Here is a 16,307-nt window from a genome sequence, read left to right as displayed (position 1 = left end):
CCTAGATCTGATAGATAGAGTGCCTGATGAACTATGGAATGAGGTTTGTGACATTGTACAGGAGACAGGGATCAAGACCATCCCCATGGAAAAGAAATGCAAAAAATCAAAATGGCTGTCTGGGGAGGCCTTACAAATAGCTGTGAAAAGAAGAGAAGCGAAAAGCAAAGGAGCAAAGGAAAGATATAAGCATCTGAATGCAGAGTTCCAAAGAATAGCAAGAAGAGATAAGAAAGCCTTCAGCGATCAATGCAAAGAAATAGAGGAAAACAACAGAATGGGAAAGACTAGAGATCTCTTCAAGAAAATTAGAGATACCAAGGGAACATTTCATGCAAAGATGGGCTTGATAAAGGACAGAAATGGTATGGACCTAACAGAAACAGAAGATATTAAGAAGAGATGGCAAGAATACACAGAAGAACTGTACAAAAAAGATCTTCATGACCCAGATAATCACGATGGTGTGATCACTGACCTAGAGCCAGACATCCTGGAATGTGAAGTCAAGTGGGCCTTAGAAAGCATCACTACAAACAAAGCTAGTGGAGGTGATGGAATTCCAGTTGAGCTCTTTCAAATCCTGAAAGATGATGCTGTGAAAGTGCTGCACTCAATATGCCAGCAAATTTGGAAAACTCAGGAGTGGCCACAGGACTGGAAAAGGTCAGTTTTCATTCCAATCCCAAAGAAAGGCAATGCCAAAGAATGCTCAAATGACTGCACAATTGCACTCATCTCACACGCTAGTAAAGTAATACTCAAAATTCTCCAAGCCAGGCTTCAGCAATATGTGAACCATGAAATTCCTGATGTTCAAGCTGGTTTTAGAAAAGGCAGAGGAACCAGAGATCAAATTGCCAACATCCGCTGGATCATGGAAAAAGCAAGAGAGTTCCAGAAAAACCTCTATTTCTGCTTTATTGACTATGCCAAAGCCTTTGACTGTGTGGATCACAATAAACTGTGGAAAATTCTGAAAGAGTTGGGAATACCAGACCACCTGATCTGCCTCTTGAGAAATCTGTATGCAGGTCAGGAAGCAACAGTTAGAACTGGACATGGAACAACAGACTGGTTCCAAATAGGAAAAGGAGTATGTCAAGGCTGTATATTGTCACCCTGCTTATTCAACTTATATGCAGAGTGCATCATGAGAAATGCTGGACTGGAAGAAACACAAGCTGGAATCAAGATTGCCGGGAGAAATATCAATCACCTCAGATACGCAGATGACACCACCCTTATGGCAGAAAGTGAAGAGGAACTCAAAAGCCTCTTGATGAAAGTGAAAGTGGAGAGTGAAAAGTTGGCTTAAAGCTCAAAATTCAGAAAACAAAGATCATGGCATCTGGTCCCATCACTTCATGGGAAATAGATGGGGAAACAGTGGAAACAGTGTCAGACTTTATTTTTTGGGGCTCCAAAATCACTGCAGATGGTGACTACAGCCATGAAATTAAAAGACGCTTACTCCTTGGAAGGAAAGTTATGACCAACCTAGATAGCATATTCAAAAGCAGAGACATTACTTTGCCAACAAAGGTTCGTCTAGTCAAGGCTATGGTTTTTCCTGTGGTCATGTATGGATGTGAGAGTTGGACTGTGAAGAAGGCTGAGCTCCAAAGAATTGATGCTTTTGAACTGTGGTGTTGGAGAAGACTCTTGAGAGTCCCTTGGACTGCAAGGAGATCCAACCAGTCCATTCTGAAGGAGATCAGCCCTGGGATTTCTTTGGAAGGAATGATGTTAAAGCTGAAACTCCAGTACTTTGGTCAGCTCATGCGAAGAGTTGACTCATTGGAAAAGACTCTGATGCTGGGAGGGATTAGGGGCAGGAGGAGAAGGGGACGACAGAGGATGAGATGGCTGGATGGCATCACTGACTCGACGGGCATGAGTCTGAGTGAGCTCCGGGAGTTGGTGATGGACAGGGAGGCCTGGCGTGCTGTGATTCATGGGGTCGCAGAGAGTCGGGCACGACTGAGCAACTGAACTGAACTGAGGAACCTGAAAAAATGTTTATGAAGTTCTTTGTGTGTGTGTCTGTTTGTGTGTGTGTGTGTCTATGGGAAGAAAAAAAAAAGAGGACAACTAAGCAGAAATCTTCAGAACAAAAGAGTTAGAAAAAGTCTCGCAAGACATGAAAATTTCCCCCAAATTAGAGTTACTATAGTAGAGACATATTAATCCAAGAATAGCAATAGAGCAGTGGAACAAACAGTCTAGAAATGTTTCTCACTTTCGCAGGTGATAAAAATAGCTTTTCAGAGGGGAAAAGTTACTTAGAGAACTGGGTACCCATTTGGAGAAGAATGACTACAATCTGACTTCACATATAGTATCAAAAGATTTTAGATGGTTAGAATGTTTAAAATGTGATAAATTATATAAAACAGAAATGTGATAGACTATTTTTACAATCTTTAGAGGTGAAAATTTCTTCCTACTAATATTCAAAAGCTTAGATTATAAAACAAAGAGCAAATTAGGAGAAGTGAGAAAAGAACTTCAATAACAGATATGGATTAGTAGTGTTCAAGACATAGTATTAAGAATATTAAGTTTAAAGGATAGAGAAGATGCATATTATAATTCCACTTCTATATTGTTATCTGTGTTTACTTAAAGCATTGCAAGTGATGGGTGCGTGCTCAGTCATGTCTGACTCTGTGCAACGCTATGGACCATAGACTGCCAGGCTCCTCTGTTCATAGGATTTTCCAGGCAAGAATACTGGAATGGGTTGCCATTTCTTCCTGCAGGGGATCTTTCTGACCCAGGGATCGAACCCACATCTCCTGACTGCAGGCAGATTCTTTACTGCTGAATCATCAGGAAGACCATTGCAAGAGATATCTGGTAGTTATTTTTTTAAATGTTTTATCTTAGTGATGGGGTTATAAGTATTTTTCCCCAACACATTTATTTTTCTGACATTTTCAAGTATTTTTTAACAAAATGTTATTTCTGACAAATCAGTAGCTAAATTCTATTTAAGAGAAGTATTTTCTAAAATAAAGATCTAAGGAGTTTAATATCAAAATAAACAACTTATTACATCTCAGAGTCATATATTTATTTTGACTCTTCTATAACTGTATGTCTGCACATTCAGAATTAGTTCTTACCTGTGTTGATAATTTATGATTTATCCTTATGCCATGCTCCATAGAAAATTATAGTGTATTTGTATTAAATTTGTCCTAAGTGGATCATAATGATTTATTTATTCTTGTTTTTTGAAATAATACATTGTCCTCTGAAAATATTCCATTTTCTTTTAAAAAAGATTCTTTTGGTGATAAGAACTACCTGATCTTGAGGAAACTTTGTGTTTACATTCCCAGTAATGAACTCTCAGACTTCACTCATGGTTAATATAAAACCCAAGATGAACTTGGGTTCATCAATTTGTTTTGGATGTTTATTTTGATTGCAGCATCACATTTGAAATCCAACTGAAAGCCTCACTTCTAATCAAAGCAGTTTTAGTAGGTGTGACAAATGTGTTTTAACAAAATTGTACCCTTGCATTATTTGGTGAGCTATTATTTTCTTAGGAATTAACACTGTAATTCTATTTCATAGTTTATCCATGTAATTTGAGTTTTTACATGTCTTGCAGTTTCTTTCATCCTGGAGTAGGTTCTGAGTTTATTAGCTGGTTTCACATATTCTTGTTTATAGATCTATCACCAACTTCTAAGTGCATCTCAGATTATGTTCCTTTTATGTCTATCAAACTACATTTCCACATAAATGAAAACTTTTAAGATGCTGGAATTCTTTGCCTTTTTGTCATCAGCCTGCTGGTTAACCAAATGAAGAATACTATTTTCCAGAGTGTTATTCCACCCAATGGTAGGCAATTTATCTGAAATTTTTTTTCTCATTGAAGAAAACACTAACCCTATTCACACTTAAAAATTTATGTGCAGCCTGCTTCCCTGGTGGCTCAGAGGTTAAAGCGTCTGCCTGCAATGTGGGAGACCTGGGTTCGATCCCTGGGCCGGGAAGATCCCCTGGAGAAGGAAATGGCAACCCACTCCAGTATTCTTACCTGGAGAATGGACGGAGGAGCCTGGTGGGCTACAGTCCATGGGGTCGCAAAAAGTTGGACATGACTGAGCGACTTAACTTCTTTTTTTGTTTTGTCTTTATCTCCTGCTTCACTGGAAGTGATAACATCCCTTATTAAGAATAATTTCTGTCTTTTCTCTGAATCCCATTGCTCTGGCCTCTTCATGAACTTTGGTCTATCAGTTAGCCCCTCAATTTGTACCTTCATTATCTCTTTTAAAATACAAACACCTCAATTTCTTTCCCATCTGGTCTTCCAGAACATCATTTTCCTGGTACCCCTGGACCCTTCTCAGTTTTCTTACAAACACTGCTTCTTCCATTCACCTCTTAACTGTGAATGTGCTTCACTGTGTTTGACTCTTTCCTGTATATGTTGCCCTTGACTGGCACTCCTTTTTCTCTATGCATTCCCTTATCCTGAACCCAGGCATTGGTATCACCTTTGAGCTAATGACTCCCCAACTTTTATCTCCAACCTTCTCTAAGGCCCATATGGACTTCCCCACTGGAAAGCACTTGGATGTTTCATGAACCTCTCCAAATCAGTATGTCAAGAACTGAATTCTTCCCAGTCACAAACCTGTTCCTCTTCTTGTATTTCCTATCTCAGTGCATGAATATAATTTTGAACCTGCTGACCCAAATCCAGCAATCATTCTCTCTTCTTCCCTTTCCTATGTCCCCAGTCCTGCATCCAGTTGGTCACCAAGTTGAATGGATTCTATTCTCTTTGTACCTACAGAATCTGACTCACTGCCCATGCCTTGGTTGGAACCCTTGGTACTTCCTGCTTGGAATTCTATCCTGGTGTTCTCACTGGCTGCTCGACTGTTACTCTTGTCCTACTTTAAATCCATTGGCTACACACTGCCAGAATGTTCTCTGTTTAATGTCTGATTAAAATAGCTTAATGCATTTTAGGAAGAACCATGAGCTCCACAGCTTTGCACAAAGGGCCCTGCCTTTGCAGCTTCAGCCTTCACTACATGGGGTCTTAATCAACACATTGTTCCTTTAGACAATACACCATACTCATCTCTCTGCTCTGACACCCTTCTCAGAGTTTAAACTGAGTTGTTTGTCATGTAATCATAAAAAAATATTTTACGTGACTAAGACTAACGAATGTAGAGGGAAAAAAAGGCATTTGTCCTTTCCTCCTCTTTGAGAATTCCAGACCCCTATCTCCTCCTTGAGAGCCCCAGATTATATAACAACAATGTGTCCTGCTTGAGGACAGTTTCTCCTTCCAGAAAACCTTCTGGCTAATCCTGTTATCTTAAAATGTAAATTACGGGAGTGGGTCTAGTAAGATCTTTACAACCTTGAGACATTCTTTTGATTTATTGTAATAACTAACTAAAATACATATATCACTCCCTCGCTAACACCAGCAAGAGGGGCGCTCTCCATCCCTCTTCTGATGTCTGTGTCAGAAGCTTTCTCTGTCCCTTTTTTCACTTCAGTAAAACTCTGCTGCACAAAAGCTCTTGAGTGATCAAGCCTGGTCCCTAATCCGGAAGCTAAATCTTCTTTGGAGGTCACGAATTCTACACCATTCACCATAAGCTATCAATCTCTTGCCCTAAACAGTGTGAGACGGTCAAACTCGCAACACCCAACACAGGTTGGATGAAATTGGAAAGTGATACTAGTCACATGTACTCACAGTCCAGGGAAGAGGCACTGAATGCCATCTGGGGTCACAAGGGGGATGTATTCAGAGGCAGAATGAACCAGAAGGAGTGTGAGAGGCAGGCTTTGTAGTAACAAGGGGGTAGAGGATGCTGTGGTTCCTGTTGGGGTGTGATTTGTTTGTTTGAAGAGTTTCACAGGCTGGCTTCCAGGGAAAACTCATTAAACTGAGGACAGGATAGTTGTAGCCAGTCTGACTTACAGAGGAACTAGCTGGGTGGGGAGGCTTTCCTGCCAGGTGAAGGCATATCTGGCAAGAGTAGAGGAATGCAATGGCTAAGCTTTTGGGACCCTGTGAGACTGAAAGAGGTCAAGGCAGCACATGAAATTTCAAGCCTTGCAATATGATAACCTCCTGGACAAAGTCTTCCCTGACCACCTCTATCTAGTCAGAGTCGGGCACCTTTTCTGTACTCCTAGAGTAAATGTGAACAGTTGCCACCCTGCCTAGACTGTTAAATTCTGTTTTGGAAGAAGATAGGCCTAAACACACACTCACACACACACACACACACACACAGTCCCCACAAACATAGAAGCAAATAAGCACATCTTACGCTATTGCAATCTACTACTTACTTGCCTGCTTCCATAACTACAGTAGTGTAAATGTCTTGAGTGTAGGGACTCTGTCTTTCATTTCCTGAATTCTCTGTACCTCACACACGGAAGGAACTTACCAAGTATTTCTTGAATAAATGAGTAAATATTCAGTATGGACTAATTTGTGGAATATACCTTCATTTCTGCATGAAAATATACTCAAAATGCATTTTAAAAGTAAACATTCATAACACTTTGATTTCACCAAAGATAGGGAATTTGCAACCAGGTGGTCCAAGCACTCTACCCAATTTTCCCCCAGGGTAGGGGTATTCAGAGGCTGACTGGGGGACTGGGTTAGGCAGTACAGAAGCAACAGCACTCAGGTTCCTGAAAAGTAGACTCTGTCTAGACAGAAATACTTGGGGAAGATTTTTCAGGGAGCTGGGTGCCTTGAGCCCATGACTGGACTCACTGAAATAATAGAATCTGTGTTATTACTATGGCTGTGACCTCATTTACCTCACTTCCAGCCCCCAGGGTGAGGACCAGGACAATTTAATGCTCCTTTCTAAAGTGATTAGAGGGGAGAAATCAGCTTCCAGAGCAGAGGTAGTTTAAAATCCTTTTTCTTCTTTTAATGATTCCTGCTCTTCATCTTCACTTAGTCCCTTCATTCATTTGACCCCTCATTTCTCCTCAGTCCATTGGCCTTAACCTCCCATTCCATCAAGCCTAGGGTGGTCATTAGAAACCCTCAACTGCCTTGAGCCACGTTCGTACAAAAGCCACTCAAGGAAACCTAACCCTGGATCAAACCTATAATCAATCTTCAACTTCCAGCCTTATTTTCACTACTTTGCTTCATCTACATTTAAGTTTATCCAATTGCATGTAGCATATGCTGCTCAGCCTTCCCCTCTGACTTGCCCTTCAAACTCAGACTCTTCCTGCCCTTGCTCCTGTCCATGTCATTTATTTCCCATTTATAACCTTTTCTCCAGACAAAATTGGAAACTCATCATTTAATTTTATGATGATTTGCATGTATTCCTGTGTGCATGTATTTAGAAGATGAACAAGACATTTTTCCTTCTGGAAGGTAGGTAGAATGTGGGAACAGCTATTCATCAGATGTCACTCAAACCATTTGTGGGCGTGAATTTCTATAAATTTAAAAAACACAATTGGAAAGAAGATGGAATCACTGAAGCTTAGTATGATTAGCAGTTTTGGATCAGGAGGACTGAATGTTTTCATCTTTCCTTTTAACTTTCTTGCACTAGAACTTAAGCTTCTTGAGGTGAGGAATAAGACCTAGCAGAGTGCTAGCCAAAAGCAGGCACTCAAATGTTTGAAGAATGAAGGAGGATAAAGGTGGGTTAGGTTTTCCTACCTGTAAAATTTCTGTCTCAACTAATACACACACACACACACACAATGTATATCATATTTAATTTGAAGTTTAAATTGTGTCGCAGAAGAAAACACAGAGGTATGTATACAGGTTTGTACATTAACTATAAATTACAAAATTGACATTTGGATCAAGTATGAAAAAGTTGACCTTATGTGCTATCAAAGCTTAGCTCTTGTTATCTTGCTTCAAAGAAAACCTTACTTTGGATGGTCAACAGAAAAAAAAATGAAATTCTTCAAAAAATAAAAGTAAAACCAATCCATCCCTCAAAACATTTATTTCCCTTTACTATTATTTTTTGGATGAAATAAGCATCTAATCCTCTTAACCTCATTTAATTTTTACCTTGAAAATGTTTAGTAGCCTGTTCTTAAACTTATATTCTAAATACAGAAAGTGCATAATGTAGGTCAGTATTAATTTTTAGAATGTCAATTCAACTTAGCAGGAAAAAAAGCAACTGATATGCTTCAGTAATAACTTCCACTTGTTTTTAACTTGTTTTATTAAAGCTTGCAATTCTATTTAATTGGCATGTAATTTAATTGTCACGTAAGTTATTTAATTATATGCTATAAATGGAAAATGTTGTTTATAGGCAATCATATCTCTTTTGTTAGACTCTGGAATTCTAGATCTTCCTCAATCTCATTTTTATATGTAATTCTTTCATGCTGATTATTTGTATTGCATGATTGATTTATATCATATATTAAATTGATTTTGCCATTGTTTATAGTGGTGTGTGTGTGTTTTGTAATTCAGAAGGCCAAAATTTAGCATACTTTATCAATGAAAACAGAAACCCAGAAAACCTGTGTTTCTTTCTTCAGGCAAAGTAGACTATCACAATATTTCACATATGCCATTCAATCAGCCTGGCTTGCCCTACCCTCCAATCTTTGCCTAATTTCAGCATATTACTTTTGGAGTCAGTGTTCTACTCAGAAAGCTCTTCTGATCTCATAACAGATGGCTTTTTTCCAAGTCCCTTTAAGCAGAATAATAGTATCGAGTCAGACAGAACTAGGGTCTAATCTTTATCTTTCACTAATAGGGCAACCTTGGGCCTCAGGTAGCCTTAGATTTCTTGGTTGTAAATTAGGGACCACAATTACTTACCATATTGGGTTGCTGTGAAATATATTAGATAAATCTTATTGTGCCTTTTCACAATGGTTGGCACATAGAAAGCTTGTGAAAATTTTCTCTCTCTTCTAGTAGGTGCTCAATAAATATATGTTGGATGAGTGAATAAATTACAATTATCTATTCTTCCCAGTTTTATTGATGTATAATTGACTACAATTATCTTTGACTTGTCTGACCCCCACTACCATTTGTCCAGGGACAGGTGATGGTCTTTTGTCTCATGTAAGGTAGAGAATAGTACTTGCCACATAGTAACTGGTTAGTAAATTGTGAAAATCTCTAGCTCTCCCATTTGACTAAAGACTTTCACAACTACTTTAGCACACACCATTCACTTAATGATTATTTGTTAAGCACCTGCTCTCAGACAGGCATTGTTGTCTAGGCAGGTTATAGGTCAGTGGCAGTGTCTGTTTTCATAGCATATGCACTTCATGGAAAGAGGCAGTGATAAGCAAGTAGACAGCTAAGTACACGGAATGTTGAGTGATGATAAGAGCTATAGAGAAAAATCAAGCAGAGTGAGGGGCAGGAGAGTGTTGGGAGCCATTGCTATTTTATGTAGTGTGATTAAGGATGCCACCCACGAAGGTGATCTTTGAACAAGAGATCTAGAAGAAGTAATGGAGTCAGGCATGCAGATAAAATACCTGGACGTAGAGTATTCAAGGCAACGTGAATAACAAGTGCAAAGCCCTGAGGAAGGAGCATGTGGTGTATCTCAACAAGATCGGGAAGCTGTGACCAAGGTGGAATGAGGAAGAGGGAGAGTAATAGAAGGTGACATCCGCACAGTAACAAGGAGATTACCATGGAATCAGAGATCAGTGAAAATATTTAGATTTTTAATCTCAGTCAGAAGTGTACCAATTAGTGTTTTGATACAGAAATAAAAGCACTTTGTGAAGCAGGAAGTGGTTTATATAGAGAATAAGTGCTTGAACATCATTAGAAGGGAGAGAGGGATGGGGGTCTAGGCTGGACCTCCTGGAAAGACTCCTAGAACAAGTCTTTAAAGCACCTTCCAAGCGGCATTGCTGTCTCTGCTCCTATAAAGAAGATGGGGAGTTAGCTACAATCCAGGGCTAACAAACCACCAGCAATATGACATCTGGTTCTCACCACCCAAAGAGTGAGTGACTGGCTATGAGAGCACAGATGCGGAAAATCCTGAGGTCTCTAAGGTGCTGCTTATCAGGGCAATGGCCCAACGGCAGGAAGATGATTAACTCGTCTGCCAAATCTGATGAACCTGTCTTCCAAATGTGGCTTGGGTGTCTGTAGTTGGGGGAACTTATCATGAAATTTGTCTTTCTGGCGTTCGCATACAGGAAAGCAGGCTAGAAGGGGCCCCAATAGACTATCTACCACAGGAAGACGTCAAGGAAATACACGATCTGAACTGTTTCAACAAGACCACTCTGGCTGCTATGTGGAGAATATACAAAGAGAGGCCATCACCATGATCCAGTGAGAGACTATGGTGGTTGGTGTAATTTTGTGTTAGATGAAATATTACAATCTAGGTCCACTCACTCATTGAACTGATGTCATTCATTCACTCAACAGTTTATGCATTTTACCACAAAACAGATTGCATGGCTCAATCCTGGGGAAATGTACTCATGTGATCTTATTGAAAACTGACTAAACATCTCCGTAAAACCAAGAATGAAATGTGTATGGCTATATGAATCAAAGCTTAAAGTCATCTTGCCTATGATGGTTATGTACATCCAAAGATTTCAATAGATATAAACTGTTATCTTTCATTTCTTAATACCAAAAGAGAAATCAGTTTATCCCTTAGTTTGAGTTCACTTGTCTACATGTAAAGCATGTCAAAACTATGAGAAAGCTGGTTATGGACAATTATTCCCTCCCAGGCCTGATGGAGGGCCCAAACACCTTGCACACTTAGCAGCATTGCTTATTTATTTGACCCTCATAAAGGCTCATTGCTTTATAGGTCAGGATGTGGTAAACATTCTGATAAACAAATCCAGGTAATGTAGCCAAAGCTGTTTCGTTGTTGTTTTTTTTTATAAGAAAGTTAGAGTTTGTCTTTTTTCAATTCTTGTATCTCAGAACAATGTAAAATTCCAAACCATGGATAAATGCTACCTGATGACATTTAATTTAGCATCTGAAATACATGTTGCAGATATCAAGCAGATGATTCAAAAACAGACCTTATAATAAACATAATATTTATTTCTTGATCAAATAATTTTACAGATAAAAATAATTCAGTTTGCCTATTTAGCTACTATAGGATACATGTTCCCAGGTGATGGTTGTAACAACCTTACTCACTTTATGTTGTTTTTATTCTCCTTTGTGCTGCTTTTAATATACTTCATAAATACTTTGTTTTGAAGAGAATACTGTGTGTAATGATTATTCTTCTGGAACCATGTAAAGTATTAAATGAAACAGTTTTCAAAATGCATATCTTCTCTACGTAGTACCCAAAGAAGTGTGTGTAACTATATATAACTATATATATATATAAATCATAATCATAACTTTAATAGTCACCTGACTTTTTCTTTTTAAAGTTTCTATAAGCTGTATTTAATGAACCCAATTGAAGGAGGAATATTATATTGGGCTTCTCTGGTGGTTCAGTGGTAAAGAATCTTCCTGACAATGCAGAAGATACCAGTTTGACCCTTAGGTCAGGAAGATCCCCTGGAGGAGGACATGGTAACCCACTCCAGTATTCTTGCCTGGAGAATCTCATGGACAGAGAAGCCTGGGGGCTATAGTCCATGGGGTTGCAAACAGTCGTACACGAAATTAGCAGCTAAACAACAACAGGAAGTTGTTGTTAGGTAGTATGATATAGATGGTTAAAAGTGTAATGTATGCTTTAAAGCTGTAAAATTATGTTTTTATATAAATAAGACCTGAATTAAATAATCTCTTCTCACTCTTCAACTGTCACAGGTCAAATAGGTTTACTAAAGAAGATATTTTTATTGTTTATTTCTAGAATATTTCCTCATACTTTATAGTTTTAAAACTATTGTTTAATGGATATATATGATAAATATGTACATACACACATACATGTGTGCATGTATGCATACATATAGGTGTAGGTAGGATGTACATACAGAAATTTTGAAAAATAAATGAACTATCCATTCATGGAAGGTTAGAGATTTATATTTCAAACTTGTATTTTTCTCGGCAGCTCATTCATCCAAACACTCAACAAATATTTGTAGAATAAATAAATGTATCAATAAGTGCATGCTCTACTCTGATACTCAATGGACAAAATGTATTCTTTAGAATTACTTTGACAGCAAGGGAAACCATGGTCTCTTTCACATTATATCTGATGTCTCAATTTATAATCATAGCTGTTCATTGAAAAATTTTAAAACTTTTTTGGAAGATATTATGGTGATCCAAATTTCCCAGAGATCGTGGGTGTGGTTTTTATGGTAGTACTAAGGCACTGTTGATACAAATTGCCAGTTCTGGGCCCTTGTTTCCCAATTGCATTCATTAAATGTTTTCAGGTGAGATCAATACTTTTTGAAAATTTCCAAATTTAGTTTGTAAAACTGCATGCTTGGCTTGTGGAACAATTATGCTCTTACCTGATGAGAAATATTTTAACTCTTTCCTAATGTTAGATACAAAGAAAAAGATCTGCTTTACATTCTTTGTTTAAGGAAAAGAAATGTCCTCTTTTTTTTTCTAGCCATATAAGCAAGCATAAAGTGTCTTTAAAAATCCTTCTTTCTCAGAGTCCACATCCAGACACACTCTAATATTGGCTGATGCTCCTTCCTAAAGCACTTTCTTCTCTGCCCATCCCCATATTTCCTGCCCCAGTTCAGGCTCTCCTGTCTCTTGAGCTCTTAAACAGCTTTGAACCTTACCTGCCTGGCCTTCACCAGTCTTCCTGCTTCCCTCCACACTGCAATGAGGGTAATTTTTCTAATTAGAAAATCTGATTTTATCACTGTCATGTGTACATCTTCCAGTGGTGCCTGAAGCCTAAACCATCAACCCACACTCCTGAGTTGAGCTTTCAAAGCCCTCTGGGGTTGGGGCCTCTCCATTTCTCCAGGCTCATCTCTCTGCCCACTCTCTGTGTTCCAAGTGAACCAAAATAACTTCTGATTTCCAACCTGCAGCTCCTTTCCCTCAGTACACCCTACTCGTTACTGTGCTTGAATGGCTGCAAGTTGTTGACCATGTTTTGGTGTTAAAGTACCTTGAACTCTGGAAAAATTAGTGTAGCATTAAGTACTGAGATAGCAAATTCTCAGGTTAGAAGCAAGATTTTAAAATCAGAAGGAAATTTAGTAAGAATTCAAGGCTAAAAGAAAATGTGAATAGAAAAAAAAAAAACCCAAAATATTATAAAAAACTTCCCCACCTTGTGTTAGATTTTTAAAAAATGCAATCAACCCTCCACTCCCTTATTTCTCTTAGAAAAGTCACCCAAGGTCACACCCAAAGTAGCGTGAGTTTCAGATCAGCTCTGGGATTCTACACTGACCCTAGTTAAAAGTTGCCTTAAACTTACTCATCCTTCAGGGCTTCAACATCACCACCTCTGTGGATCCCTCCTGATCCATGAGAGTAAATTGTTTCTGTGACCCCTGTAACATCTTGCGTGTCCCCAACCCAAATACAGTACTGACATACTTGTCATCTCCCTAAAGATAGGTGTGTAGATGGACATTTCTTCCCCAGTACATGGCTAGATTACTGAATGGAAGGATCATCTCTCTCCTATCAGTAGTTCAAGTGCATGTCACAGAGCCTGAGACCTACCAGGTAGTCGCACAATATAGGTCTGTTGAAATAAAATCTCTCTGAGAGGACCGTTGACTGAAGTCCATTTTGTTACTGATGACAAAGTGCAGTTTGTTCTTCACCAGTAGGTGTCGCACTAGCTCTATCTTTTTAGAGCACGTTTTGGCTTTTCTGTTCCGCTCTCACATATTAATTGGGTTGTTATGGGAAGGAGATGATAATTTAGGCACTGTTTACAGAATAAAACTGATTTAACCTTCAGTTTTTCTGTGAACATTTTTTCCAAACCTAGTGTTCCAACTGAAATTGCCAAAGTAAAAAAGAAGACTTCAAATTTAAAAGATGATTAGAGTGAAATAAAAATTCAAGATGGGACATCAAGTTAAGAACACAGGAAAAATGTGAAGCACAAAATCAACACCTCAGAATGGTAATGGCATGATAATAGCTGTAGCCACACAACTGTTTCTTTCCATCTCACAAGCAAAAAGCAAATTGTGTTTAGTATCTGAGCAAAAGGGCTCGAAGGAAAAACAAAGCCCAGAATAAAATGTGCTTTGTTTGTAGGGTATCATTAGCTTTGAGGAACTCAAGATCCTGCATAAAGAACCTTTAATCATGCACTTATGAATATTATACGTCTAATACTTGCACAACCTAAGAATCAGGGAAACAGAGAAACAAGCAGAAAAGAAAACAAAGGAGATGATAAATGATCCTTGGAAGTGTGAAGAAATACAGTGAAAAGAATTTTTTAAATAAGATAGAAAATGGCCAGATACACATTACTAAATACTTGCAGCTTGGAACAGTAGAGGAGAGACTGAGTCTTGGAATCTGAAGATCAGGGTTATGAATTCTAAGACTAGCTGGGTGACCTCAGGCCATATAGATCTGTCCTCTCAGATTGTCTGTATTTTGAAACGTAAAATAAAGCTGATATCCAAACTGTGTTGTAATGGTCAAATAAGAAAATGCATATAAATACGCTTCATGTTCTTTAAAATGCTATAGCAACATAAAGTAGTATTGGAGGAGAAACGTGAAATTAACATTTATTCAGCATTTACCCTGTTGCAGGTAAGTGCTGGGGAGCACTTGACATAAAAATACCTTTGATTTCTTCCAGTAGGCAAGACCCACCTAGTCATTGAACTGCATTCACAAGTCCCTACACTCACTCCTGGTCATCTCTGTGTTTCAGTGCAGTTAAGTCCCTACATATGAACAAGTTCCATTCCAAGAACATGTTTGTAAGTCCAACAAGGTTGCCTAGGTACCCAAGTAACACAATCAGCTATACATTACTGTAACAAGATTATAATTTTCACACAAATAATACATAAAAATAATGCCTTGAGAAGCACAACAGCTGGCATACAGGGGCTGGTATTGAGTGACCATGCAAGAAGAGTTACAGACTGGAGGAGATAGAGGAGGTAGGAGATGGTAGAGCTGAAGGATCATCAGCAAAGGAGACAGAGGGCAAGCCACAGTTTCACTCACCCCCATGTTAATGGCACAGATTCTGTTTCTGATGCTAGACTCAATTCTATTTACCCTCTTGAAAAAATGGTTCAGTGGTGTCTGAGTAGTAGCCCTTTTTTTCTCATCATAGATGACATGGTAGCACTGGATCTTCGTGCAGGGTTCTACGTTCAGGCCCTGTGCCTGAAAAACTTAACAGTGCCTCCTCAAATAAAGAAAATCCCCTTGCCATTTCCTGCATCGTGAATCTCTTCAGTTCATCAGTTACTTCTTCTTTCTCTTTGTCTATCTACATCCTTTCTCTGTGCATATTTGTATCTTTGAAAGTTCGAAAGTTGAAGTTTTGTTGGAGGGGACTTATTGTACACATCTCTCACATACGGAAATTATAGATATTACTACCAGTCTCTCAACATTGAGGGATTTTTATGCAGGATGAGCTTTGTCAGAATTGGTAGTCTTGTGGCAGTGGGAGTTAGACCTGGTGCTGTAAAGGAAGCCCTGGGTGTATTTGCCAATAAGTTCCTGCTCGAAGCTTCCTTTTGAAGGAAAAAGATATAAAGGAATTTGTCATCAGATCAAGATTGCAGATACCTTTTACACCTGAAGCGGTAGATAGATAAGACTTTTTTCTTCAGTTGGAAGCTCTCTTCTATTATAGGAGAAAACCAGTTTTGGAAGATGACACCTTGAGAGACAACAGGAATAACCTTGCCCCTGAATGTGCTCTCAACAAACATTTACTAAATAAAGATCAGTTTCTTTATCTTTCAATGTTGGAGATCCATATTTCTTAGTTTGTTGGTTTCAATACATACATACGATTTTAAGTTGTTTAGTAGTTTGTCTTTTCCATTCCAGAATAAGTGGATTTGGACAGGCAAATTTGCTTTCTTGAAAGTACACACTTTTGTATGCATTGGTATCAAGAATATTATTATTCTAACTTACTTCATATGCGCTTGGTGAAAAAGAAGAAGCAAAAATTACAATAGTAAAAGAGAGAAAGGAAAGTCCAAGATTTAATTCAACTGAAAGCAAAACCCTTTCAGCAGAAAGCAAACCTTCTACAGCAATTTATGTCCTCAATTCGATTCTAATATTCTCTCCTTTTATTTGTCTTCAGCTTTTACAT

This window comes from Bos grunniens, chromosome 3, assembly GCF_055505025.1.
Source record: "Bos grunniens cultivar Pamir isolate PY7600 chromosome 3, Bosgru_T2T1.0, whole genome shotgun sequence".
NCBI lineage: Eukaryota > Metazoa > Chordata > Mammalia > Artiodactyla > Bovidae > Bos > Bos grunniens.
The sequence above is the reverse complement of the archived record's forward strand: the minus strand, read 5'-3'. Positions refer to the sequence as shown.